The 26,958-nt window shown below is 41.3% G+C and overlaps 1 long non-coding RNA gene across 1 annotated transcript in view; it reads left to right on the forward strand.

Moving 5' to 3' along the window:
* LOC147996939 (uncharacterized) overlaps positions 1-26,741 on the forward strand; it is a 72,314-nt gene extending 45,573 nt beyond the window's left edge. Inside the window, exons 3-4 of the long non-coding RNA XR_015652373.1 lie at positions 23,960-24,083; positions 24,316-26,741. This is a non-coding gene — a long non-coding RNA (uncharacterized LOC147996939). The remainder of the gene's footprint in view (positions 1-23,959; positions 24,084-24,315) is intronic.
* The last annotated feature ends 217 nt before the right edge of the window (positions 26,742-26,958 follow it).

Consider the following 26,958-nt stretch of genomic DNA (forward strand, 5'->3'; position numbering starts at 1 on the left):
GTAATATACATTTCTGTATTTTCTCTATATGGAATGTGCAGTGTGCATAACTTATTAACCCTACCAGATGAAGTTCTCAGAATGACACAAATGTCTCTAATTCTGAGTTCCTGGTATAGTGAGAGTAGCAGCCACCTTGTTACCAAGAACCTAAAAATAACACCCTATTGCTGCTAAGTCTTGTGATAGTGTGATGTCAGCTGATTGCAAATGGCTGTCTATTGCAAAAGTCTGTTATCATTGTATTTTGAAGTGATTTGGAGAAGTAATGAACTAATTACTTCAAGGGGGTAAACATGATATCTTGCTACTCAGTTCAACAAGTGGTGGATATTATACCAAATTCCAAGTCTGATGAGGGAGAATTTAGCAAGGGTTACCTTTCTCTTTCTTATTCAAGTGATGATTGTATTGAAGAAACATTGGGTGAAAGTCATGACTCTGAAAATGAAAGACAGAGTGTTAAAAGAAGGGAATTTGCTTGTGCCCTTCAAACAAGTGATAGGGAGATGTTGGTGTGGTTGATGAGGTTAGACTAGGAACTTTGTGGCACCAAATGTGCAGCTAAGTGTCAACGAGGATGATAAAGGACCAGTGAACATTCCAGGTCAGATCACTGAAGAAAGCACGAGCATAGATTTTTTTCTCCTTATTTACTGGGGACAACTTCTGGAAGAATTTGTCAAAAAAGACAAATTTACGTGCCCATCAATAGCATGCAAAGGTCTTCCCTCAGCTGTCTGCTATTCCCTGGTGAACCTCCATTCTACTGCCACCTCTCTGCCCACCATCATCAGACCTGCAGATCCTGAAGCGTACAGGTTAGTTTCCCTTCCCCCATCCATCTTCTCTGCTCACTGAGTCCTCTGGGGCACCCTAAGCTGCCCTGATCACTCTGTTATTCTGCCTGGTAGAACTCCATTCTCCTGCCATCTCTCTGCCTAACTTCATCAGACTGTTGCTCCTGAACTGTATAGACTAGCTGATCCAGAACCACATGGCCAAAGGATACCCATTAAGTCTGCCATACTAGGATCATTGAGGTTAACCTCCTTCCCCATACCTACTACAAAGGGAACATCCAGAGATCAAAACTATCCAGATGGCTAAAATCCCTCAAAAGAACACAATTAACAAAAACCAGGGCAATATGACACTTTCAGAGCATAGATACCTCACTACAACAAGCCCTGGATATCCTAACACAACCAAAGCAGAAGAAAATGACCTTAAATCCCATCATATAAAGATGATAGAGGCCTTTAAAGAGGAAACAAAAACCCTTAAAGAAATGCAGGAAAATTCAACTAAAGAGGTGAAGGAAATAAACAAAACTGTTCGAGACCTGAAAATGGAAATAGAAGCAATAAAGAAAACACAAACTGAGAGAATCCTGGAGATGAGATAACCTAGGGAAGAGAACAGGAACAAGAGATGCAGGCATCTCCAACAGAATACAGGAGATGGAAGAGAGAATCTCAGGTATAGAAGATACGACAGAAGAAATTGATACATCACTCAAAATGTTAAATATAAAAAAGTCCCGACACCAAACATCCAGGGATACCATGAAAAGACCTAACAGAATAACAGTAATAGAAGAAGGTGAGGAGTCCCAGCTCCAAGGCCAGAAAATATTTTCAACAAAATCATAGAAGAAGACTTTCCCAACCTAAAGAAAGAGATGCCTATAAACATACAAGAAGCTTATAGAATACCAGTCAGATTGATACAGAAAAGGAAATTCTCCAGGCACATAATAATCAATACATGAAATCTACAGAACAAAGAAAGATTATTAAAAGTGGCAAGGGAAAAAGGCCAGGTAACATAAAAAGGCATCCCTTCCAGAAATTACACCCATTTTTTCAACAGGTACTTCAAAAGCTAGAAGGGCATAGACAGACATCTAAAAAACTACAGATAACAATCTAGATTACTAAACCCAGCAAAACTCACAATCACCAAAGATGGGGAAAACAATATATTTCAAGACAAATCCAAACTTAAGCAATATCTATCCACAAATCCAGCCCAGTGAAAATACTAGAAGAAAAACTCCAACCCAAAGAAGACTGCATCCAAGAAAACACAAAAAATAACTAACCTCACACTAGCAAAAACAAGGGAAACACACACATACACACACACACACACACACACACACAAACACCAGCATCAAAATAACAGGAATTAACAACCACTGGTCATTAATATCTCTCAACATCAGTGGACTCAACTTCCCAATAAAAAGACACAGGCTAACAGAATGGATGTGAAAATAGGATCCATTATTCTGCTTCATACCAGAAACACACCTCAGCAATAAAGATAGACATTACCTCAGAGTAAAGGGCTGGAAAAAAGTTTTCCAAGCAAATGGTCCCCAAAACCAATCTAATAGCCATTCTAATAAAATAGACTTTCAAGCAAAATTAATCAAAAGAAACAGGGAGGATACCTCGTGCTCATCAAAGGAAACATCTACCAAGATGATATCTCAATTATTAACATCTATGCTCCAAACACAAGGGAACCCACATTTGTAAAAGAAACATTGCTAAAGCTTAAATCACACATCAAACCTCACACAATAGTGGGAGACTTTAATACCATACTCTCACCAGTTTGGCAGGACATCCAGACAAAACAAAACAGAGAATTAAATGAGACCAACAGACATTATGAATTAAATGGATCTAACGGATATCTATAGAACCTTTCACCCAAACACAAAATAATATATGTTCTTCTCAGCACCTCATGGATCCTGCTCCAAAATTGATCATATAGTTGGTACAGAGCAAGCATCAACAGATACCAGAAAATTAAAATAACCCCTTGTATCTTAAAGCTGCACCTCAACAACAGAAATACCAGAAAGCCTATGTACTCATGGAAATTGAACAACTCTCCACTCAATGATCTCTGGGTTAGGGAAGAAATAAAGAAAGAATTCTAGAATTCAATGAAAATGAAGGCACAAATACCCAAATTTATGGGACACAATGAAAGCAGTGCTAAGAGGAAAGTTCATAGCACAAAGTGCCTCCATAAAAAATTAGAAAGTTATCATACCAGCAATTTAAAAGTATACCTGAAAGCTCTAGAAAAAAAGAAAAGAAAAGAAGCAAGCATACTGAAGAGGAGTAAAAGACAGGAAGTAACAAAAAATAATAAAAGGAATCAATAAAACCAAGAGCTGGTTCTTTGAGAAAATCAGCAAGATAGACAAACCCTTGGTTAAACTAACCAAAAGGCAGAGAGACAGTATCCAAACTAAAAAAATCAGTAATGAAAAGGGCAACATAGAAACAGACACTGAGCAAATTCAAAGAATCATTAGGTCTTACTTCAAAAGACTGTACTCCACAAAATCAGAAAATCTTAGCAAAATGGATGATTTTCTAGACAGATTCCACTTTTCAAGACCAGGTAATGATTTAAACAGCCCTGTAACCCTTAAGGGAATAGAAGCAGTCATCAAAAGCCTCCCAACCAAATATGTTCAGGGCCAGATGGTTTTAGTGCAGAATTCTACCAGACTTTCAAAGAAGAGCAAATACCAATACTCCTCATAGTATTCTACAACATAGCAACGAAAGGAACACTGCCAAACTCATTCTGTAAAGCCACAGTCACCCGATACCTAAACCACACTGAGACTCAACAAAGAAAGAGAATTTCAGACTGAAATTCTTATGAACATTGATGCAAAAAAAAAAACAAAAACAAAAACAAAACAAACAAAAAAACCCAAAAAACAAACCAATAACAAAAAAACAAAAACAAGAACAAAACCAAACAAAAACCAAATAAACCAGAAACAAAACAAAAATCCTCAATAAAATACTTGCAAACCAAATCCAGGAACACATCAAAAACATCATTCACCATGATCAAGTAGGCTTCATCCCAGGGACAAACTGAAAAAAAAATTACATGATCATTTCATTAGATGCTAAAGAATCCATTTCCAAAATCCAACACCCCTTCATGTTAAACATACTAGAGATATCAGGGATACAAGGCCCATACCTAAACATAATTAAAGCAATATACAGCAAGCTAATAGCCAACATCAAACTAAATGGATAGAAACTTAAATCAGGGATTCCACTAAAATCAGGGATAGGACAAGGTTGCCTACTCTCTCCCTATCTATTCAATATAGTACTTGAAGTTCTAGCAAGAACATAAGACAACAAGATCAAAGGGATACAAATTGGAAAAGAAGAAGTCAAAGTGTTGCTATTTTCAGATGATACGATGTTGTGGTTTGCCCTGGAGTTATCTGTATTTTGATGCTAATTCCACTGCCCCAAGGATGGCTGCCTAGTCACATAATTAGGACTCACATGACTTCACCAGAATCTTCTCCCCATTTAATTTGTAAAATACAGGTGAGGGCAGGTACAGGATAGAAGGAGGCCTGTCATTGGATGAGAAGGAAGGATGGGCAGGAGAAAGTTTGAAGGAAGAGGAGGAAACTGGAACTGAAAGAAGGAGAGAGTAGCTGGTAGACAACATGGAAGGTGACGATAAGATTCTGCTCTGTGTATTTACAGGTTCTTGTTAATGTTCTTCTTCTTTTTTTATCTTTATTAACTTGAGTATTTCTTATTTACATTTCGAATGTTATTCCCTTTCCTGGTTTCCCGGCAAACATCCCCCTAGTCCCCCCCCTTCCCTTCTTTATGGGTGTTCCCCTCCCCATCCTCCCCCCACTACCACCCTCCCCCCAACAATCCTGTTCACTGGGGGTTCAGTCTTGGCAGGACCAAGGGCTTCCCCTTCCACTGGTGCTCTTACTAGGCTATTCATTGCTACCTATGAGGTCAGAGTCCAGGGTCAGTCCATGTATAGTCTTTAGGTAGTGGCTTAGTCCCTGGAAGCTCTGGTTGCTTGGCATTGTTGTTCATATGGGGTCTCAAGCCCCTTCAAGCTCTTTCAGTCCTTTCTCTGATTCCTTCAACGGGGTCCCGTTCTCAGTTCAGTGGTTTGCTGCTGGCATTCGCCCCTGTATTTGCTGTATTCTGGCTGTGTCTCTCAGGAGCGATCTACATCCGGCGCCTGTCAGTCTGCACTTCTTTGCTTCATCCATCTTGTCTAATTGGATGGCTGTATATGTATGGGCCACATGTGGGGCAGGCTCTGAATGGGTGTTCCTTCAGTCTCTGTTCTAAACTTTGCCTCTCTATTCCCTCCCAAGGGTATTCTTGTTCTCCTTTTAAAGAAGGAGTGAAGCATTCACATTTTGGTCATCCTTCTTGAGTTTCATGTGTTCTGTGCATCTAGGGTAATTCAAGCATTTGGGCTAATATCCACTTATCCATGAGTGCATACCATGTGTGTTTTTCTGTGATTGGGTTACCTCACTCAGGATGATGTTTTCCAGTTGCCTCCATTTGCCTATGACTTTCATAAAGTCATTGTTTTTGATAGCTGAGTAATATTCCATTGTGTAGATGTACCACATTTTCTGTATCCATTCCTCTGTTGAAGGGCATCTGGGTTCTTTCCAGCTTCTGGCTATTATAAGTCATTAATGTTTTTTTTTTTTTTTTTCAGAGCTGGGGACTGAACCCAGGGCCTTGTGCTTGCTAGGCAAGCGCTCTACCGCTGAGCTAAATCCCCAACCCCTGTCATTAATGTTCTTAAGGGATGGATGGTACTGGGCTTTGTATGTTTAGGTGAGAAATTATATCTTATCAGTTGGGTCAAAGGTTATTGTATTGTATGTTCTTTCATATGTAGCAGCTGGTCTAGGCCACCACGGAGTTTGGATGTGTATTTTTGGCATGGAAACCTGCCTTGGGAACTAGATAGGTAAAGAGATTGCTGACATCTCAGAGATTGGCCTTTGGCAGTGTGATATGGGATGGAGCAAAGCGGGTGAGAGGCTTTGCTGACTGAGAATTAAGATATCTAGCAGATATCTTGGGGGCACTGCGGTGTAGACCTAGTGGGGATAAAAGACAGCATTTTTATTTTTTATATTTTTACAACAACAATATGATAGTATGCATAAGCACCCCCAAAAATTCCACCAAAGAAGTCCTACAGCTGATAAACGCCTTCAGCAAAGTAGCTAGATACAAAATTAGCACAAAGAAATAAGAAGCTCTTCTTTATACTAATGATAAACATGCCAAGAAAGAAATTAGGGAAACACCACCCTTTACAATAGCCACAGATAATATAAAACATCTCGGTGTAACTCTAACCATGCAAGTGAAAGACATATACAGCAAGAACTTCAAGTCGCTGAAGAAAGAAATTGAGGAAGATATCAGAAGATGGAAAGATCTCCCATGCTCATGGATTGCTAGAATTAACATAGTGAAAATGACCATCTTACCAAAAACAATTTACAGATTTACTGCAATCCCTATCAAAATTCCAACACAATTTTTTACAAAGACCTTGACAGGGTAATTCTCAATTTCATATGGAAAAAGTGAAAAACTCAGGATAGAAAAAAGAACAATCCTGAACAGAAAAAGAACTTCTGGAGGTATCACCATCCCTGGCCTCAAACAACACTGCATAGCAATAGTAATAAGACCTGCATGATATTGGTATAGGAACACACAGCTTGGTTAATGGAATCAAATCCAAGATCCTGAAATAAACCCACATACCTATGGACAGTTGATTTTTGACAAAGAAGCCAAAATCATACAATGGAAAAAAGAAAACATCTTCAACAAATGGTGCTGGTCTAAATAGATTCATATCTTATCACTCTGCATAGAACTCAAGTCCAAGTGAACCAAAGGCCTTGACATAAACCTATATACAATAAATCTAATAGGAGAGAAAGTAGGAAATAGCCTCGAATGCATTGGTACAGGAGACAACTTCCTGAACAGAATACCAATGACTCAGGCTCTAAGATCAACAATTGATAAATGGGACTTCATGAACCTGAAAATCTTCTGGAAGGCAAAGGACACTGTCAATAGAACAAAATGGCAGCCCACAGAAAGAGGTTCACTAACCCTACATCTAACAGAGGGGTAATGTTCAAAATATATAAAGAACTCAAGAAGTTCAACAACCCAAATAACCCATGAAAAAATGAAGTACAAGCTAAACAGAGAATTCTCAATAGAAGATTCTCGAATGGCTGAGAAGCACTTAAAAAGAAATGTTCAAAATCCTTAGTCATCAGGGAAAGGCAAATCGAAACAACTCTGAGATTCTGTCTTCCACTGGTCAGAGTGGCTGAGGTCAAACATATACTGCCGAGGCAGTGGAGCAAGAGGGACACTCTTCCATGGCTGGTGGGAGTACAAACTTGTACAGCCACTTTGTAAATCAATTTGGTGGTTTCTCAGAAAACTGGGAATAGTTCTACCTCAGGACCCAGCTATACCACTCCTGGGTATATACCCAAAATGTGCTCCACCACCCCACCAAGACACTTGCTCAACTAGGTTCATAGCAGCTTTATTGGTAATAGCCAGAAACTGGCAACAACTGGCAACAACTTAGAAGTCTCTCAACTGAAAATAGATAAAGAAAAAATGACACATCTACCCAATGAAATACTATTCAGCTATTAAAAACATAGACGTCATGAATTTTGCAGGCAAATGGATAGAACTTAAGAATATCTTCCTGAGTGAGGTAACCCAGACCCTAAAGGGCATGCATGGTGTGTACTCACTTATAACTGGATATTAGCCATACAATACAGAATACCCATGCTACACTCTACAGACCTAAAGAAGCTATACAGGAAGGCCAAAGCAAGGATGGCTGAATCTCACTTAGAAAGGACAATAAAATAGTCATAGGAAGAAGATAGAGGGAGGGAACTGGTAGAGGGGAATGGGAAGAACGGGAGGGTTCAGGATCAGGTGTGGATAGGAACAAGAGAGATGGCTAGAGTGCCATGAGAATGAATGGAAATCTGCAACTGATGGGGGTTGGGGAGTGGGGGAACATCTAGATGACCTGGGATAGGGGAGATCAGTGGAGGTGACCATAGCTGTGACTCACAGTATTGGGGATATGGACCCTGAACAGGACACCTCCTGTAGCTAGTCAGGAACCCCAGTAGAGCGATAAGGATACCAACCCACCCACAAAACTTTCAATCCAAAATTTATCTTGTTTATAAGAAACGCAGGGGATGGAGGAGAGCTGGAGGAGGGAAGAGCCAACCAGTAAAGGGCCAACTTGAGACCCATCCCATGGGCAAGCATCAATTCCTCACACTATTAATGATAATTTATTATGCTTGCAGACAGTAGTCTAGCAGGGCTGTCCTCTGAAAGGCTCCATCCAGCAACTGGCTCGGATACAGAGATCCACAGCCAAACAGTGGATGGAGGTCGGGGACTCTCATGGAAGAGTTGGCACAAGTATTGTTGTTCGGAAGGAGGTGAGAACTCTGCAGGAAGACCAACAGAGTCAGCTAACCCGGACCCCTAGGCTCTCGGAGACTGAACCACCAACCAAAGAACATATATGGAATGTATCTAGGTCTCCATACACATATGTAGCAGATATGCAGCTTGGTTTTCATATGGATTTTGAACAACTGGAGGGGGCTATTCCGAAAGCTGTTGCCTCTCTGTGGGACATGTTCTCTTAGCTGGGCTGCCTTGTCTGACCTCTGTGGGAGTGGATGCATATAGTCCTGCAGGGACTTTATATGACAGGGTAGGGAGTACCCAGGGGGGGCCTGCCTGCTAAGAGAAGGGGAGGAGGTTAGGAAAAGAATTGTGGGAGGGGGTGACCAGGAGGGAGGCAGTGATCAGGGTATAAAGTGAATAACAAAAAAAAAATACCTGCAGAAAAGCCAAACCACTTTTATACCAAGAAGTTCAAGGATATTTCGTTTGATGAAATGAAAGCTTTTATTGGACTCAGGAAATACATGGTATATATATATATATATGAAACCAAGCTATCAAGATTACTGGTCAAGTGAGGGATCTGACCTTGCATGTGGTTGATGAACAGAATGTGAACATTGACAAAACAGACAAAATATAAAAAAACTGAATACTGGCGTTAGAAGCAAGGAAGGCCTATTTTCTACAATCTCTCTGAGTTTCATCTAAATCTAACACCTGTTACACATGTTATGAACAGTTTTATAAAGTATCTGTTTTTTTTTTTTTCAAAAATTTACTCAGGGGGCCAGGCAGGAGGTTTAATTATGCTCAGGGGCTCAGGTCTGGTAGGGTTAGAGATGATTTTTTGGTCTCTGTTCAAGCAGGTAAGGCTTTTGTCTTTTTTTTAATAAGGTAGTTTGAATTGCATAACCAAAGTATAATGTAAGTTTCTATCTACACCAATTGAAAAGATGGCATGGTAAGTCATGAGGAGGATTCTGTAGCCAACGAGACTCATTGGTTCTGCTTAGCTGAAGATCTCTGGACTGGAGACATTTTCATGTATCAGTCAGTCTCAAAGCTGTTTTTATGTGGGGGATTAGTGTATCTGTCACCTTTTTTGTTTTTCTTGTTTTTTTTTCTCCTTTCTGGTAGCTAAGTCTTCAGGGTGTCTTCCCCTGTCAAATTTGACTTTTATTAATTTGAATGGAATTCATAGTTTTTTCTTTACCTGTGGAAATAAGAGCATATTTTCTCCCCCAATGCAACATTTTCATCTGCCACTGGGAGATTCCTTCCTTCCTTCCTTCCTTCCTTCCTTCCTTCCTTCCTTCCTTCCTTCCTTCCTTCCTTCCTTCCTCCTTCCTTCCTGTCTTTCTTTCTAAGTCAGATATTTTAAATTTACATTTCAAATGTTATCCCCTTTCCCAATTTCCTGTCCATAAGCCCCCTATCTTATCCCTCTCCCCTTCTTATCTGAGGGTGTTCCCCCTCCCCAACCACCCACCCCTTCCTGCCTCCCTGCCCTGACATTCCCCTACACTGGGGGTACAGCTGTTGCCGTTTCCTCTCCAACCCGAATCGGCCCGTACAAAGAAAACACAACTCAATATGAAAATAATCCAGCGTCTAGATTTGGCAGATCCACCCTACACTGTCCTATTCCTAGCTCCCAAATCTCTCATCCCTTGCACCTTTTATTTGCCAAGTCTCCAGCTTCTTCTTCTGCCACGACGACTCTCTTGCTTCTTCTCTTTCTCCTCCTCCGATTCCTCTAACTTTTCTCAGTTCCCCATCGTCTGCTCAACAGTCCCTTTTCCACCTGTCTTCCTTACTCCTCCCCCAACTCTCTCTCCACTCAACTCTTTAATCCCCTCCCCCTTCCTCAGGTTCTACTGGCTCAACTGTCACCAACTGTCTTCTCTCACCCTATTCTCTGATTCTAATCCCCCTCTCACTCCCGACTTTTCCCTCTGTCCAAATCTCACGCTCTTGCCTTTATTTAACAAATTCAGAGAAAATTTCAAGGCAAACCACAACATACAGCCTTGGCAGAACCAAGGGCTTCTCCTCCCATTGGTGCCCAACAAGGCCATCCTCTGCTACATATGCAGCTGAAGCTATAGTTCTTTCTGTCCATGTGTACTCTTTGGATGGTGATTTAATCCCTGGGAGCTCTGGTTGGTTGGCATTGTTGTTCTTATGGGGTTGCAAGGCCCTTCATCTCCTTCAATCCTTTCTCTAACTCCTCCAATGGGAATCCTGTTCCGTTCAATGGTTGGCTGCCAGCATCCACCTCTGTATTTGTCATGCTTTGGCAGAGCCTCTCAGGAGACAGCTATATCAGGCTCTTGTCAGCCTGCACTTCTTGGCATCAGTTATAGTTTCTGGGTTTCGTTTCCCTTTTTATTTATAAGCATTTCTCTTCATCTGTTCCTATACATCAAGCCTTTGGTCTCTTTTAGGTTCTCTGTTTTATCTATCGAAGCTGTTGTTTTTTGATATGTGGGTTATTAATGTTTATACCCAGAGCAGTGTTAATTGTTCTGTGGACAAGTTCCTCCACTGTCGACCCGAGATGGCTGATTTGAATTGGGTATTTGAGCGTCGGGGCATTTCTGAACCAGATTGCCTTACCTGTCCCTTGATGATCTACATTCCTTAGTCCAGCGTCGGCCTTTGCTGCACCTTCTGCATATTCCAGATGGCTGTGGCCTTCTTTACAGAATTTTTGAAGAAAAGACATTGTTTCTAGAATTGCCTTGCTTACAATCCCTTTTAAAATGGCATTGCTTGCCACAATGAAAACATTTAGCATTTTGGCTTTTCTTAAAACCTTTAATGATTATTTTTTTCTATTAAAGTTGCCTTCTTATAATTTTTAAAATCTTGTCTTTTTTATGGGATGCCATCTAAATTGCATCTGCTGTCACTTGTACACAAACAGGTGAGCTAAATTGGTTTTCTAACAGGTTTTTGCTTACTTTTCTGATTGTCATTATATATAGTACAGTAAGCTTTAACCTTTTTTCTTCTGTGTATATTTTAGTGTCTTCCTCAATTTTATTTGTAGTCTTTCCTAATTTTTCTTCTAAGGCATGCATCTCGAAAATCTTTTTAAAGGAAGGCATAAAAGCTACTATGATTAAGATTAGGAAAATAAATATCAGCACAATTATAATTATAATGGGTAATGTGCCAGTGTCAGTTAAGCTGTTTGTCTCTTCTGTCTCTATCTTTAAGCCATCTAAGATAGCATTATATGAAATCCAAAAGCTGTGATTTTTTTCATCTTATTTCCTTCTAATTGTATTAATTTTAAATTCTTTCCGCTTGCTTATGGTTTTTCTACATCCACTCTCCTTCCTTTATTTAACATTTAAGCATAACTTTAAACATTTCATACCTTCTCAGATGTTTCTCTGGTTTGGATTTTATCTTGTCTCCTCTCAGCATGCCTTCATGTCTCTTCTTTCACTGGGAGAGGCATTTTCGCCTTTTATCTGATTTTGACTCCTGTTTTCCAGAAGTTGTTTTGAATCCGTGAGGGGGCTGCTAATGCAAGTCCTTAGCCAGTGTGAGCTCCCTTGGCTCCAGCCTTCCATGCTCTCTTAGCCTCCCACATGACTAGAAAGCTGCTGCTGCTTTCTTGGATTTTTTAAAATTTAAATTTAAAATAGTATCCCCTCTCCCAGTTTCCCTTCCATAAATTCCACATCCCTTCCCTTCCTCCTTCTTCTATGAGGGTGTTACCCCACCCATCCACACACCCCTTCTCGCCTCCCCATCCTGTCATTCCCTTTCATTGGGGGATCGAGCCATGGCAAGACCAAGGATTTCTCCTCCCACTGGTGCCCACCAAGCCATCTTCTACTAAATACGCTGCTGGAGCCATGGTTCTGTCCATGTGTATGCTTTGGATGGTGGTTTAGTCCATGGGAGCTCTGGTTGGTTGGTTTTATTGTTCTTATGGGGTCGCAAGCCTCTTCAGATCCTTCAATCCTTTCTCTAACTCCTTCAATGGGGACCCCGTTCTCAGTTAAGCGCATGCTTTCCAATTCCTCACTCTTTTTTAACCTGCTGTTATTTTGTTGTTTTGTTTTTCTTTATCTCTGCACCAGTTGCCGCTGGCCTCTCCCGTACCTGGCCATCGAATGGACTCGAACTAAGAGCAGCTCTAAAACTTAGAAGCACTCGTTTGTTCTTCCTATGGGGTTGCAATCCCCATGAGCTCCTTCAACCCTTCCTCTAACAGTCTGATGGTTGGCTGTGAGTATGGTGTCTGTATTAGTCAGGTGCTGGCAGAGCCTTCTCAGAGGACAGCTATACCCGGCTGTCAGCAAGTGCTTCTTGACATCAGCAGTAGTGTTGGGGTTTGGTGTCTGCAGATGGGATGAATCCCAAGGTGGGGCAGTCTCTGGATGCCCTTCCCTTCAGTCTCTGTTCCATTTTTTTTGTCCCTGTGTTTCCTATAGATAGGAACAATTCTGGGTTAAAAATTTTGTATATCAACTAACCAGACCCCCCACCCACCCCCAACCACGGAACTCCCAGGGACTCAATCACCAACCCAAGAAAATACATGGTTGGGTCCATGGCTATAAGTAGCAGAGGATTGCCTTATCTGGCATCAATGTTTGGGGAGCCCTTGGTCCTATGGAGGCTTGATGCCCTAGTATAGGGGGATGCTAGAGCAGTGAGATGAGAGTGGGTGGGTGGGGGAGAACCCTTTTAGAGGCAAAGGGAGGAAGGATAGGATGGGGGGTTGTAGAGGGGACACTGGGGAGGGACAACAATTGAAATATAAATAAATAAAATAACCAATTTAAAAAGAAGAGGAGGAGGAGGAAGAGGAAGAGGAAGTAGTAGTAGTAGTAGTAGTAGTAGTAGTAGTAGTAGTAGTAGCAGCAGCAGCAGCAGCAGCAGCAGCAGCAGTAGTAGTAGTACTTGCTTGCTCCATTAAGGTTTGGATTTCTGACCAAGTTCTTTCTTGCCTGATATTCAGTGCCAATATAACTGTACTGCCTCTCACCAAGGACTTAACTAAACTTAAACAGGTGGACAGCATTTGCAAAAATAATTTTATTATTCCAAGTTTTTGTTTCCCAGCCCCAGCTCCTGGAAAGATGACTTCAAGACTAATTATTTATCATTAAATGCCTTGGCCATAAGTTTTGGCTCATTCCCTGACTAGTGCCTAACTTACTTAACCATTTAATCTACTCTGTGTCTACCACTTGATTAATTAGTTACCTTTCCTTCAGTTCTGGCCCACTTCTTTCTTAGTGTCTCCCTGAGTTGACTTACCTGTTGGTTTAAGTCTGTCTCCCATCTTCTCTTGGCTCTCTGGGTTCTCACCAAATCTCTTTTTTATCTCTTACTATTTCCCAGAATCCCCTCTCTTCCTGCCAGTGTCCGACCACTTATTTCCTGCTTCAGTTCATTGACCATCAGTTTTTTATTGACAGCTGATGTTTATAAGTCTACAGGCTGTGATGTTAGGTTATCACCACCACCACCATCAGCACCAGCACCCTCTCTGGAACAGGGGACAAAAAGGTTACCTACTGGCATGCCAGGAAAAGTATATGTTAAAACTAAATAGGCCAAGACCTATCAACACATAGGTTCATCATCAGAAATAGTTCTACAGTATGATAGTGCACTTGACCTGTGCTATGTAGAACAAAGAGGCTATTTTATGGCTTTAAGGAAAAAAATGCTGTTTTTATACAAACCATTTGGTAATCATTAGAAATAATCTGGCTGTATTAAAGACAAAAAGAAAATCAACTAAAAACAAACAAAAACCTACAAAAAAGTGGGGGATCTGCACAGGATGTGCTTTACCACACATAGATGGGAAATACAATGGTAGGAACTATGTCAGGATGTATGCTTGCCACTGATTGGACAACGCTTGAAAGTACATAGCCTTGTGGGCTTTGCCTTTAGGAGCCTTTGAGTAATGTACTTTGGGGACATACTCTGTGAATCCTAGGTATGGACCTGGTCAGTATTTAATAAAACTTGCTTCAAAATTGTCTCAAAAATTGTGACAGTGATTTTATCCTCAGCTGGTGGGATTAACACATGTCAGATCGCACATGTATTTTTTTTTTTTTTTGGTTCTTTTTTTTCCGGAGCTGGGGACCGAACCCAGGGCCTTGCGCTTCCTAGGCAAGCGCTCTACCACTGAGCTAAATCCCCAACCCCTCACATGTATTTTTTAATAATGATTTTTTTCTGTAAACAAAAATAATCATGTGTCAATTCCTGTGCCTTACTAGTACACATATGGTTGTTTTTCATTACTCTCTATACCATGCACGTATATTATAGACACTCCATTTATCTATGGCATAAAGAGACTTAAGATGATTGAATGAATTCTTTCTTCGCATGAAAATTCTTAGAATGGTTTCTGTCATGCACATTGTCAGTCATTTTTTATCGCTGTAATCAAAATAAGGGAGAGAGGTCTTGGCTTACAGTTTTAGGTTTCAGACCAGCATAGGAAATGCATGGCAATTAGTTCAGGGTAGCAAGAGTGTGGCTGAGGCTATTCACATCATGGTGGATCAGGAAGGAGAGAGGTAGGAAGAAGGACCAGAGGCTGGGTAATAACCTTCAAAGGCCCACTCCTGGTGACATACTTCTGCCAATCATGTCCTAAAGGTTCCACAAATAGTACCACAAGCTGGGGAACAAGTGTCCCAAACACTGTGGGAGACTCAGACTTAAGCCTTAATAAATTTCCTACTTACTGTTATTCATTTACAGGCCTACCTTTCTGACGGACTTAGCATTGTTTTCTGCTCTCTAGCTACTGTGGCTGCTCCCAACTTTTCCTTTTGAATTTACTAAGCATCTTTGCCATTCATCTGTGTCATTCCATGGTCTTTATTTCAATACCTGAGGGAGGATACTCATGTGACTATCTACTATTGATTCTGATTGACTTCTATCCTCTGCTCTCTGTTGTTAGTTCCACATGCTCTCTCCTTTGGTCCTTGACTCATCAAAGCAGTGAACAGTACCCAGAGGAGCCTAGCAGCAACAACCCAAAGAAAGAGGCCAGGCATTTCTTTCTTTCTTTCTTTTTTCTTTTATTGAGTATTTCTTATTTACATTTCCAGTGTTATTCCCTTCCCCGGTTTCTGGGCAAACATCCCCCTAACCCCTCCCCCTCCCCTTCTTTATGGGTGTTTCCCTCCCCATCCTCCCCCCCATTGCCGCCCTCCCCCCAACAGTCTAGTTCACTGGGGGTTCAGTCTTAGCAGGACCCAGGGCTTCCCCTTCCACTGGTGCTCTTACTAGGATATTCATTGCTACCTATGGGGTCAGAGTCCAGGGTCAGTCCATATATAGTCTTTGGGTAGTGGCTTAGTCCCTGGAAGCTCTGGTTGCTTGGCATTGTTGTACATATAAGGTCTCGAGCCCCTTCAAGCTCTTCCTATCCTTTCTCTTGATTCCTTCAACAGGGGTCCTGTTCTCAGTTCAGTGGTTTGCTGCTGGCATTCGCCTCTGTATTTGCTCTATTCTGGCTGTGTCTCTCAGGAGAGATCTACATCCGGCTCCTGTCGAGGCCAGGCATTTCTTACTCTCTCCTTTTCTGCTTCCTGTAGAGTATGGTCTCTTGAGTAGTTCCTCTGCAGTTTTGCTTTGTCTGTACCGTGGGAACACCTTCTCCCAGTGTCAACCATGCAAAAAGGGGAATGATTTCCTGACTTCATTAATCTTTAGATTGCTTCATTACTTTAGATTTCTATTCTTAATGCTTTCATCCATCTATAGAGAAAAAAGTAATTCCTGACAGACCTGTTAGATCTTGGGTATACCATGAATAGTAAAAGGAGCCCAGGCTTAGAAGCTGGATGGATCTAAGTTTAAATACTGTCTATCTTAATTTGAGTTTTACTGCTGTGAACAGACTCCACGACCAAGGCAGGTCTTATAAATGACAACATTTAATTGGGGCTGACTTACAGGTTCAGAGGTTTAATCCATTATCATCAAAGTGGGAGCATGGTAGCATCCAGACAGGCATGGTGCAGGAGCTGAGAGTTCTATATCTTTATCGGAAGGAAGCCAGAAACAGACTGGTCATCCTCAGGCAGCTAAGAGGAGGGTCTCCAAGCCCACCCCCACAGTGACACACTTCCTCCAACAAGGCCACACCTCCTAATACTGCCACTCCCTGGTATGAGCATATGCAAATCATCACACCATCTATTTTCAGAACTTATTTATTTCCAGTGTCTAGAACATAGAGAATGTTTAATATACATTTGTTTGATAAGTGAATAAATGAATGGCTGATCTCAGCTTCACTCATTCAGGTCAGGGTCAAATTTCTTTATTAGAAATTTCCTTCTATGATTCCCATCTAGACCATCTTAGTCATGGTCTACAGCATTATGCTACATTCCCCCACAGTATTCATCACAGTCAGAAATGGTTCAACTTGCTTCTGCTCTGTTTATCATTAGTCTTCTCTGTCTACTGTCATATTTTATCTCCAGGATGCTTGGGATCTCAGTAGATACCTAGTAAATATGAATGTACAAAGCACTCTCATGGAGAGCTCATACACATCTTGTAGTGACCCCAAGTAAGTAGTAAGTATCATTAAGTTCCCCTTTTCCCAAGTGAGAAACAGGTTTATGGAGCCTGCACAGCTGGAAAATGATAGAATCTAGATTTGAAACAGATCATTTGATCCTATTTACTCATTATGTTATTTAATGGTAGAACTCCTAAGAGACCTTCACTATATAAATGACAAGAAAAAGAAAATGTTTAACTCTGTCCAATCCTGTATGACTATACTCCTTTTAAGTATTATATTCTTAGAGTATTAGGGATACATTTTTAGAAATATTGCGATATTTTTTTGTCCATTTGATTGGAAAGTTGGTAGGACTTGCACATGCTAAGAGACATGGAGAGATGAATATAACCTTTGTTTCAGCAAAATCTGAGTCTGCTTCACTTGTGGTCCTAAAAGATGTTAATTTTAACATCAAGACAGATGAGTAGACATCAATATGCTTATTCATCTTCTGTTCTCTTCCTTCCCCTCTGCAAAGCCCTGATTCTCCCCTTTCTCTGACTCTTTCTGTCAGCCTACGTGGAGACACATTTTAAGGTGCACTTCCTTATATCAATTATGTTCCTCACCAGTGAGTGGAATAGAAACCTGCAGGTTGTCTTTTGTAGTTTTGGCTAAAGAAAATTCTAGGCAGAGTTTGTTCATGACAAAGGGATACACGGGGACAAGATGCTGTGGCTGCATGTGGTTCTGGACTGTGGAGAAAGCTACCCTACAAGGAGAGATTCTGCATCTGTGGTGAATTAACTAGCTAATCCACAACCTCATTTGGATTTCATGTCATGTGAGATAAAAATGCCTTTCAAAAGCTATTTTTTAGGTTTTGTTATTTGTGGGCAATGGATTTTACCTGTTTATGTAGGGAAGAGGACCAACTGCATCCTCCCAAGTGCTCATGAGGGCCATAGTTTAAGCATTAGACAGAAGCTATAGTAGAACATTGAGGAAATCCCTATAAAGAGGTCTACATCTCCTTGGAAAGATATAAATGAGCTTGGGTAACAGGTAGGTAGGCCAAGGAAAATGCTTTCTGCTTCTATTTTAATTATGTCTAGTACAAGATAGGTGTGGTGGTTTGAATAGGTATGACAAATGTGTTTGAACACTTGGCCCATAGGCCAAAGGAGTGGCACTTACTAGGAGGTGTGGCCTTGTTGGAGGAGGTGTGGCCTTGTTGGAGGAAGTGTGCCACCGGCAGGTTTTGAGGTCTCATATGCTCAAATTAGGCCTCATCTGAATTTATGACTATGTACCATGTGTATGCTGTGCTTGTGGAGTTCAGAAGAGGGTACTGGATCTGGAATTGGAGTTACAGACAGTTGTGAGACACCATGTGGGTGCTGGGAATGAAACCCTGGTTTTTTGGAAGAGCTACCAGTGCTCTTTACCAGGGAGCCATCTCTACTGTCACCAATAGCTCCAACTGTAAGTGGGAAGAAGCTTCCCTCTCCAGCGGCCAGAGTTATGTCATGCATTGTTTTACTTCAGAGTGTGAGCTTGGACCCTGTCTCAGCCATTGGTTGACCCACTCAGGACTGGGGTTCTGGGTCCCTGTAATGCAGCTTACATAAGGTTTTGCAATACAAATAGGTCAAGTCTAGCTTGAGGGTGCTGTCTAAATTGGTGGGAGCAAGGCTTTCACTGAAAAGAGACATGATGGACATAGCTGTCCAATAAATGATCTAACAGTGGAGTAAAATCTCCAAATTACTAATTTAAAATTTAGTGGCAGCACAGCTTTCTAACTGAGACAGTTTTTCCTACCTATCCAGTTCTGCTAGCCATCTCCGTTATAACAATCAAGGGCCCTAGCAGGTCATGTGTTTCTCAGTGGGTAGATCCTCTTCTTTGATGGATGTGCCTCATAAGTCATCCTGTTGAGTATGGATGTCTTGCCCTTGCCTATGCTGGCTAGACACATGAAGTCATGCATCTATAACAAAATTGCTGCCGAGGATTTTATGGATTCGTTCTTTTCCTAAATTGGGTTCTTACCTTCTGGATACTCACCTATATGGATTTCCCTGGGCTGCATTATATTTCCCAAAAGGAAAACCCAAATTAAAATGAAAACCCAAAAGGGTTGCCATTTTTAAACTTCAAAACACAAAACTGGTTTCCTTCTTGCCTTGGAGCCCATAGCCATGGGAATTTAAATTGGTCTCCTGGGTTGTTGGTAACTCTGGGGGATTCTATTTGAGCAATTATCCTTGTTATATGCTTCCTATAATAGAAATGCATATTGCTCTGGGCCTCAGAATCTGATTCTAATAAGCTAACGCTTGAAAGAGTGAAAATGAATGCTTTTATCCCTCAATCAAGTGGCTAAGTTAGTTTGCATAAGGCCACATATATAATACATGAGAATGAGAATTAAAATCCAAGCTACCTTTCAACACGTTTGCATGTACCTACTTTGTCTTGTATCAATGTCTGTCAAGTAACTTTACATGAAAAAATCCCATGATAAGCTTATTGGCTAGACAAAACATGAGACTCAGTGTCTTGCTCATACTTATCTATGCTCTGTGTTTCACTTCTACTCCAAATTTAGTTGCTTTTAATGTACTGGTCATTTGTTATAGATGTGTGGCTTCAAGCTTCTCAGCCACTATGTTCACGTGTAAGACATCTACACTCAATAGGACAACCTATGAAGGCACACCCATCAGAGAAGGGGTTCTAGCTATGGAGTAACACATGACCTGCTAGGGAATCTTAGCAGCTATATCAGAGATGGCTGTCAGAACTAGACATGTAGGCAAAACTGTCTTGTCCAGTGAGAAAGCTGTGCTAGCAACAAAATGTTTGGCGATGGCAAGGAAAATGACCCCATTGGGTACCCCAATTTTATAGCAATTTCCTCTGAATTGAAACATTTTTTCCTAAGAGGAAGCTCCTAAGACTCAGGAGGCTCAGGAAAGTACAAGATTTATAAGGCTCTTCCCCCAAGTTACAACAGCAGTAAAAGACTTGCGTGGGAGAATGTCTCTGGTCGAGCTGCTGTAAGTTGGGTAGGGAGCCCCAGGAAGGGAGATTTCATCAGCTGTCACTCATGCTGGAATCGTTGATGATACAGCTATCTTTGAGTCACTCATGGTCCTCTAAGTAATCCGGATAAACTTATCAGTTCACCAATTTAGTTTTGTTCATCCCGATCTGGGGTGAGCAAACATTTGTTTATGTTTTCCTAGGAAGCATCACACAGAAACCTGGTACATTTAAGAGAGAAGAGTGGACTTCATTTCGTGTTCTCTTCTTGACTTGGGACATTCACTGGCAAGCTCCTTTTAGGTCTTCACAAGAAAGTTCAATTGTAAAGTAGAAATATTTGGGCAAGTACTAAAAATGGTTGCTTGTGCTGCATGTGATCATGCCCATGTCTTCAATCCCAGCACTTGAGGTAGAGGTAGTTGGGTCTCTTGAGTTCAAAGCCATCCTCATCTACATAATGAGTTTTCAGCCAGCTAGAGCTATATAATGAGACCATTTTTCAAAAACAAAACAAAAGATGGTTTGGTAATGCAATGAATGAGTATGATGAAATTTAAATATATAAATGAAGATAAGAGGCTTACACTATGACTTCGAAGTGCAGAGAGAGAGAGAGACAGAGCTAAACCTATCTTGAGTATTAACAGCATTTACACTGAAAGCAGGAAAAAAATGTTTATTATGGAGCTGCAGTGGGCTCTGGCGAACAGAACAATCCCTAGTCACTTCATTTTTCACTCTAGAGCTCCACTTAGAAAAGTGAAGTAAACCCCAAAGAGGACCAGCTTATCTGACTTACTCTTCTTCAGGAGGAAATAAAAGTGACCAACGGAAGACAAACAGAGCCCAGGCCCTTCAAAATGGGGGTGTCTTTAGAAATACGATGGGACGAGAAGTCAGCTTTGAATAGCAGCTTGAGAGCTGACTGTAGATATTGCTGTAGCTAGAAGCAACTGCGGTGCCAGGCAGATGCTTCCTGTCATGACTTATACTTGTCCTCCTTTTAATCCTGGAGGAGGAAGAAACAGTCTAACGGTGAGTAAGAAGGACTAAAAGCATCAAGTAGGGGCAGAAACACAGCTAACCAGTCTCCTGCCACCAAAAAGTATTTTGTCAGGAGATAGATTTCAGCTTTAAATAAAATTCAGGACTTTCTCATATTTATGTTATGGAAGATCTGAAATACTGGATCCTAACCAGGTATACTCAGGAGATGTATATTGTTCAGAATGGACTGTTGTGAATTTCTCTTGAAGGACTAATTCCTCTAAATGAGCAACAAGAAAAAAAGTTTTTTTTTATTAAAAAATTACTGTTATTTCATGTATATGAGTGTTTAGCCCTTACACATGTATGCATGTGTATCACATGCATGCCTGGTGCCTATGGAGAGCAGAGGTGTTGGAATCCTGGAACTGACATTATAGATGGCTGTAAGCTGCCGCATGAGTGCTCCACAAGAGTAGTAAGTACTTTCGAACCCTGAGCCATCTCTCCCGTGTGCCATCCCCTTTTTCTTACATTTTAAAATTAAGCTTATAGGGCTGGAGAGATAGCTTTGTGCTTGTTGCTCTCATAGAGGCTCTGGCTTCAATTCTCAGCACCCATATGGTAGTTCAGTCATCTTTAATTCTAGTTCCAGGGGACCTGAGGCCTTCTTCTGATCTCTGTGTGCACCAGACACACACGGTACATAAACATACATGCATGCAAAAACATTCACACTAAAATAAGAGATTTTATAATTTATATTTGTGTGTGTGTGTGTGTGTGTGTGTGTGTGTGTGTGTGTACCCATGTGTGCACATGCATGCATACTACAGCATGAGTGTGGACATAAGAGTGGGTCTTGGGTTTTGACCTCAGATCATCAGGCTTGCTAGCCAGTGCTTTTCCCCACTAAGGCATCTTTCAGGTCTGTGGTGCTTAATATTGTTAACCTGATGGGATCTAGGATCACCTATGAGAAAAGTCTTTGTGCATGTCTGAGAGGGACTATCTAGAGTGGCCAGTGCCATTCCGTGCGGGTCCCAGACTGAGTAAAAAGAAGAAAGAGTGCTGGCTATCCGGTGGTTATTCTTCTCTGTTCTTGACCGTGGGGCCAATGTGACCCACTGCTTCAAGCTCTTGCCACCCTGACTTTCCTGCCATAACCCTTCCTTCTTAAAATTGGTTTGATAGTTTCTTTGTCATAGCAACAAGCCAAACAACTATACTGGTTTAGTATTAATAGTGTTTGAGGTTAAATTGTTTTGTTATTTACAAGGTTCCAATAATATGCCACATATTCCATGCACAGATTAAACATCAACTATATGTAAAATGAATTTCCTAAAGTCATGTCTTCATTTAAATTCTAACTCTCTGTGCAAGCTGATGGGGGACACAATGGAAATGGTCCCATGCAGCTGAGGACACAATGGGCTACAATAATAATCTCCTCACAGCATGTGTCTATTGGTTCAATACTGAGAGGACTATTATGGGAGTAACCAATCATGCTTTGATTGGATTTGAGGCCCACTCCACAGGAGAAAACTCATGTCTGGTACTGGTAGTGTAAACCTGGTCAAAAGCTCATGCCTGGGTGAGTCATAGGCCCGAGAGGAGAGCATGTTACTGTTCTGATAAGTGAGCATAATGTTACGTTGCCCTAGGTATTCGTATGTTTATCCCTACAGAGCAGTGCCAAATTCCGCTGCCAACATAAGATGTAGCCTGCCCCCCTCGGAACACAGCTTCTGTGTGCCGACTCTGTGGAAACTTTCCTAGGCAGTTGCTTTTGAGGAACAGGGAACCTCTTCAGCTTAAACTTTTTTCCTTAAGTGACTTTCTATGTTTGTAAAATGGAGCCTCCTTTGAGGGACAGAGCTTTGCTCTCAGGATACTTTCCCCATTCTGTGAAGGTAATGCAGAAAGTTTCTATAAAATGGTGGTAAAATCTCAATCAGTTCCAGCTGTTTTTCTTTTTGGCACCAGCCTGACTACCATCCTGCTTTGAAATTTCCTCTGCCAAACATATTCATCCAACACCTTCAAATGTAACCCCATTTAAGCTTTCATGACACAGGCAGAGTGTAGCCAGATTCTTGACTAAAGTACTACATAAACGACCCCATCTCAGTTCACGATAAAGCCCTTGTTTCCTGTGTTAACTCATGAGCCAGGTCTCCGCTATCTGAGTTTCTCTCCATATGACTGTCTTCCAAATTCCCACTAGAATGACCCGTTAAATTAGCTTCTAGCATCCAACAGCTTCTCCAGACCTATGTAATGAATGCTTCTACAGTCCTTCCATAAATTAATTCCAAGGCTTAAAAGCCACAGAGAAAGGTCTTCATAGCAACAGCCCCATTCCTCAGAAACAATGGCTGTCTTAGTTTCCTATTACTGCTAGAAAACATATTGTCAAAGCAAATAGGGAATGTGATGGTTAGTTCAAATTCTCAGCTCGGCACAATTCATCACAGACTTCCCACTACAGTTAACCCAATTAAGCATCATTTGTCCTGTCTCCCCCTGCTTCAACTTTTCCTTGTCTCTTTCATTCCCTCTCAATTTCATGGCCTCTCTCTGTTTCTCTCTCTCTCTCTCTCTCTCTCTCTCTCTCTCTCTCTCTCTCTCTCTCTCTCTCTCTCTAATGGGACCTTTTAACTTTTATTTACATGTGTTTAGGGCTGACTATCCACAGATGAAGAGGTACAGGCAATCAATGATTGCTTGATGGGCAGAATCAGTCTGCTCCAGGAATGAGGCCCCTTCCCTGAGATGTGTTTTCTATTTCCAGTGGTCATTTTTTTTCGGTTCCCTTGAGTTGCATTTAATTCTAGAATTTAACATAGCAGAAGCCTTAATTAAGCCTATATTGGAAGCCTGTGCTTCTGTTGGTCTTGGGAGTTTCTGTGTCTGCCAGGTATTATTCAAGACCCTGGCTTTTATTTCCTTTGACTGTCACAAGCTTTGATTGCATTTCTTTGGGCTGTATCTTTTTCTGCAGGAAAGTGGATATACCTACAGTGTATTTCTCTCCTGTGTTCTACAACTGTTACCAGAAAGGCTCATCTGAGTTTATACCAGTTCAACATGTAATACAGCTTGGTCTCATTCTTTCTGTTCCTATGGTAAAGTATTGTGCGCTGCACTTTATTGTTCTTTCTTACACAGATATGCATTTTTCTTATATGTCCTCTCAGCTTTGCATTTTTTTTGGTTCTTTTTTTGGAGCTGGGGACCGAACCCAGGGCCTTGCGCTTCCTAGGCAAGCGCTCTACCACTGAGCTAAATCCCCAACCCCTCAGCTTTGCATTTTGAGGTATGAAGGTTAACTGTGATTCTCAACCTGACCGAATTAAGACCCTTGTAGGGAGTTCCAGGATGGCCAAGACTGCAAAGCAAGACCTGGTCTAGACAACAGCAGCAGCAGCAGCAGCAGCAGCAGCAGCAGCAGCAGCAGCAGCAGCAGCAGCAGCAACAACCATCACCAACCAAAGAAAAAAAACCTTGTAGGATATTTACAAGGTACAGCTTTGAGTATACATGAGGGGATTTGAGAGGACTAACTAAGGATAGGGAGACCCATCTTGAATACAAGCTGTACCATTCCACAGTCTGGGACTCTGCTAAGTAAAAAGTGAAAGAGAAAAAAGCCAGCTGACTCCTTTTTCTGTCTTCTGGTACACTCACATATGAGCAAGCAACTTCCATTTTCCTGCTGCCAGAGCCCTAAGCTGCTCCCACTCGCTTCCCTGCCACAATGGGCTGCTGTAACCCTCACACCACAAACCAAACCCAAACCTCCCTCCCTTAAGTTGCTTCTTTTCAGCTATTTGGTCCCTGAGGGGAGAAAAGTAACTACTAAGTGGGGTCTCTTGAGTAGACATTTTGCTAGTTAATTTTTGTTGTGGCAAATATTTTAGCAAAACAAGTTAAAGGTGAAATGATTTATTGTGTCAGTTTTGGAGTTTCATCCTAACATGGTAGGCAGTGCACTTGGTCTTTGACAAAGAAGCCAAAACCATCCAGTGGAAAAAAGATAGCATTTTCAACAAATGGTGCTGGTTCAACTGGAGGTCAGCATGTAGAAGAATGCAGATCAATCCATTCTTATCACCCTGTACAAAGCTTAAGTCCAAGTGGATCAAGGACCTCCGCATCAAACCAGATACACTCAAACTAATAGAAGAAAAGTGGGAAGCATCTCGAACACATGGGCACTTGGGAAAATTTCCTGAACAGAACACCAATGGTTTATGCTCTAAGATCAAGAATCAACAAATGGGACCTCATAAAATCGCAAAGCTTCTTGTAAGACAAAGGACACTGTCATTAGAACAAAACAGCAACCAACAGATTGGGAAAAGTTCTTTACCAATCCTACATGATAGAGGGCTGATATCCAAAATATACAAAGAACTCAAGAAGTTAGACTCCAGAGAGCCAAATAACCCTATTAAAAGTGGGGTACTGAGCTAAACGAAAAGTTCTCAGCTGAGGAATATCAAATGGCTAAGAAACACCTGAAGAAATATTCAACATCTTTAGTCATCAGGGAAATGCAAATCAAAACAACCCTGAGATTGTACCTCATACCAGTCAGAATGGCTAAGATAAAAAACTCAGGTGACAACAGATGCTGGCGAGGATGTGGAAAAAGAGAAATGTTTCTCCATTGTGGGTAGGATTATAAGCTCTTACAACTACTCTGGAAATTAGTCTGGAGGTTCCTCAGAAAATTGGACATAGTACTACCTGAGGACCCAGCTATACCACTCCTGGGCATATACCTAAAAGATGCTCCAACATACACAAGGACACATGCTCCACTATGTTCATAGCAGCCTTATTTATAATAGCCAGAAGCTGGAAAGAACTCAGATGCCCTTCAACAGAGGAAGGCATACAGAAAATGTGGTACATCTACACAATGGAGTACTATTTAACTACTAAAAACAATGACTTCATGAAATTCATAGGCAAATGAATGGAACTAGAATATATCCTGAGTGAGGTGAGGTAACCCAACACAAAAAAACCACACATGGTATACACTCACTGATAAGTGAATATTAGCCCAAAAGCTCGAATTACCCTAGATACAATCTAGAGACCACATGAAGCTCAAGAAGAAGGATGACCAAAGTGTGGATGCTTCAGTCCTTCTTAGAAAGGGAAACAAAAATATTCATAGGAGGAGATATGGAAACGAAGTTTGGAGCAGAGACTGAAGGAATGGCTATTCAGAGCCTGCCCACCTGGGGATCCAGCCCATATACATACAGTCACCAAACCCAGACAACACTGCTGATGCCAAGAAGTGCATGCTGACAGGAGCCCGATAAAGCTGTCTCCTGAGAGACTCTGCCAGAACATGACAAATACACAGGCAGATGCCTGCAGCCAACCATTGAACTGAGATGGGGTCCCCATTGGAGAAGTTAGAGAAAGGATTGAAGAAGCTGAAGAGGTTTGCAACCCAATAAGAACAACAATATCAACCAACCAGAGCTCCCAGGGACTAAATTACCATCCAAAGTGTACACATGGACAGAACCATGGTTCCAGCTGTATATGTAGCAGAGGATGGCTGTTGGGCACCAATGGGAGGAGAAGCCCTTGGTCATGCCAAGGCTGGACCCCCAGTGTAGGGGAATGATAGGGCGGGGAGGTGGGAAAGGGTGGGTGGATGTGTGGGGGAATACCCTCATACAAGAAAGTGGATGGGGGATGGGATAGGAGTTTTATGGACGGGAAGCTGGGAAAGGGGATAACATTTGAAATGTAAATAAATAAAAAAATCCAATAAAAAAACAAAAATGGAATATGATATGAGTAACATGTGCTTCGTTTCAGTGCTTTCATATGTATAAAATGCATATCATGTTAATAACTATCACATCATGATTTTGAAGGTGATTATAAAGTCACTTAAGAATTTAAAAAAGAAGAGCACAGCATGGTGGCTAGGAAGCACAGAGTATATGACTGTGAGAGCAAGTT

Source organism: Rattus norvegicus, chromosome 1 (assembly GCF_021556685.1).
Source record: "Rattus norvegicus strain SHRSP/BbbUtx chromosome 1, alternate assembly SHRSP_T2T, whole genome shotgun sequence".
Taxonomy (NCBI): Eukaryota; Metazoa; Chordata; class Mammalia; order Rodentia; family Muridae; genus Rattus; species Rattus norvegicus.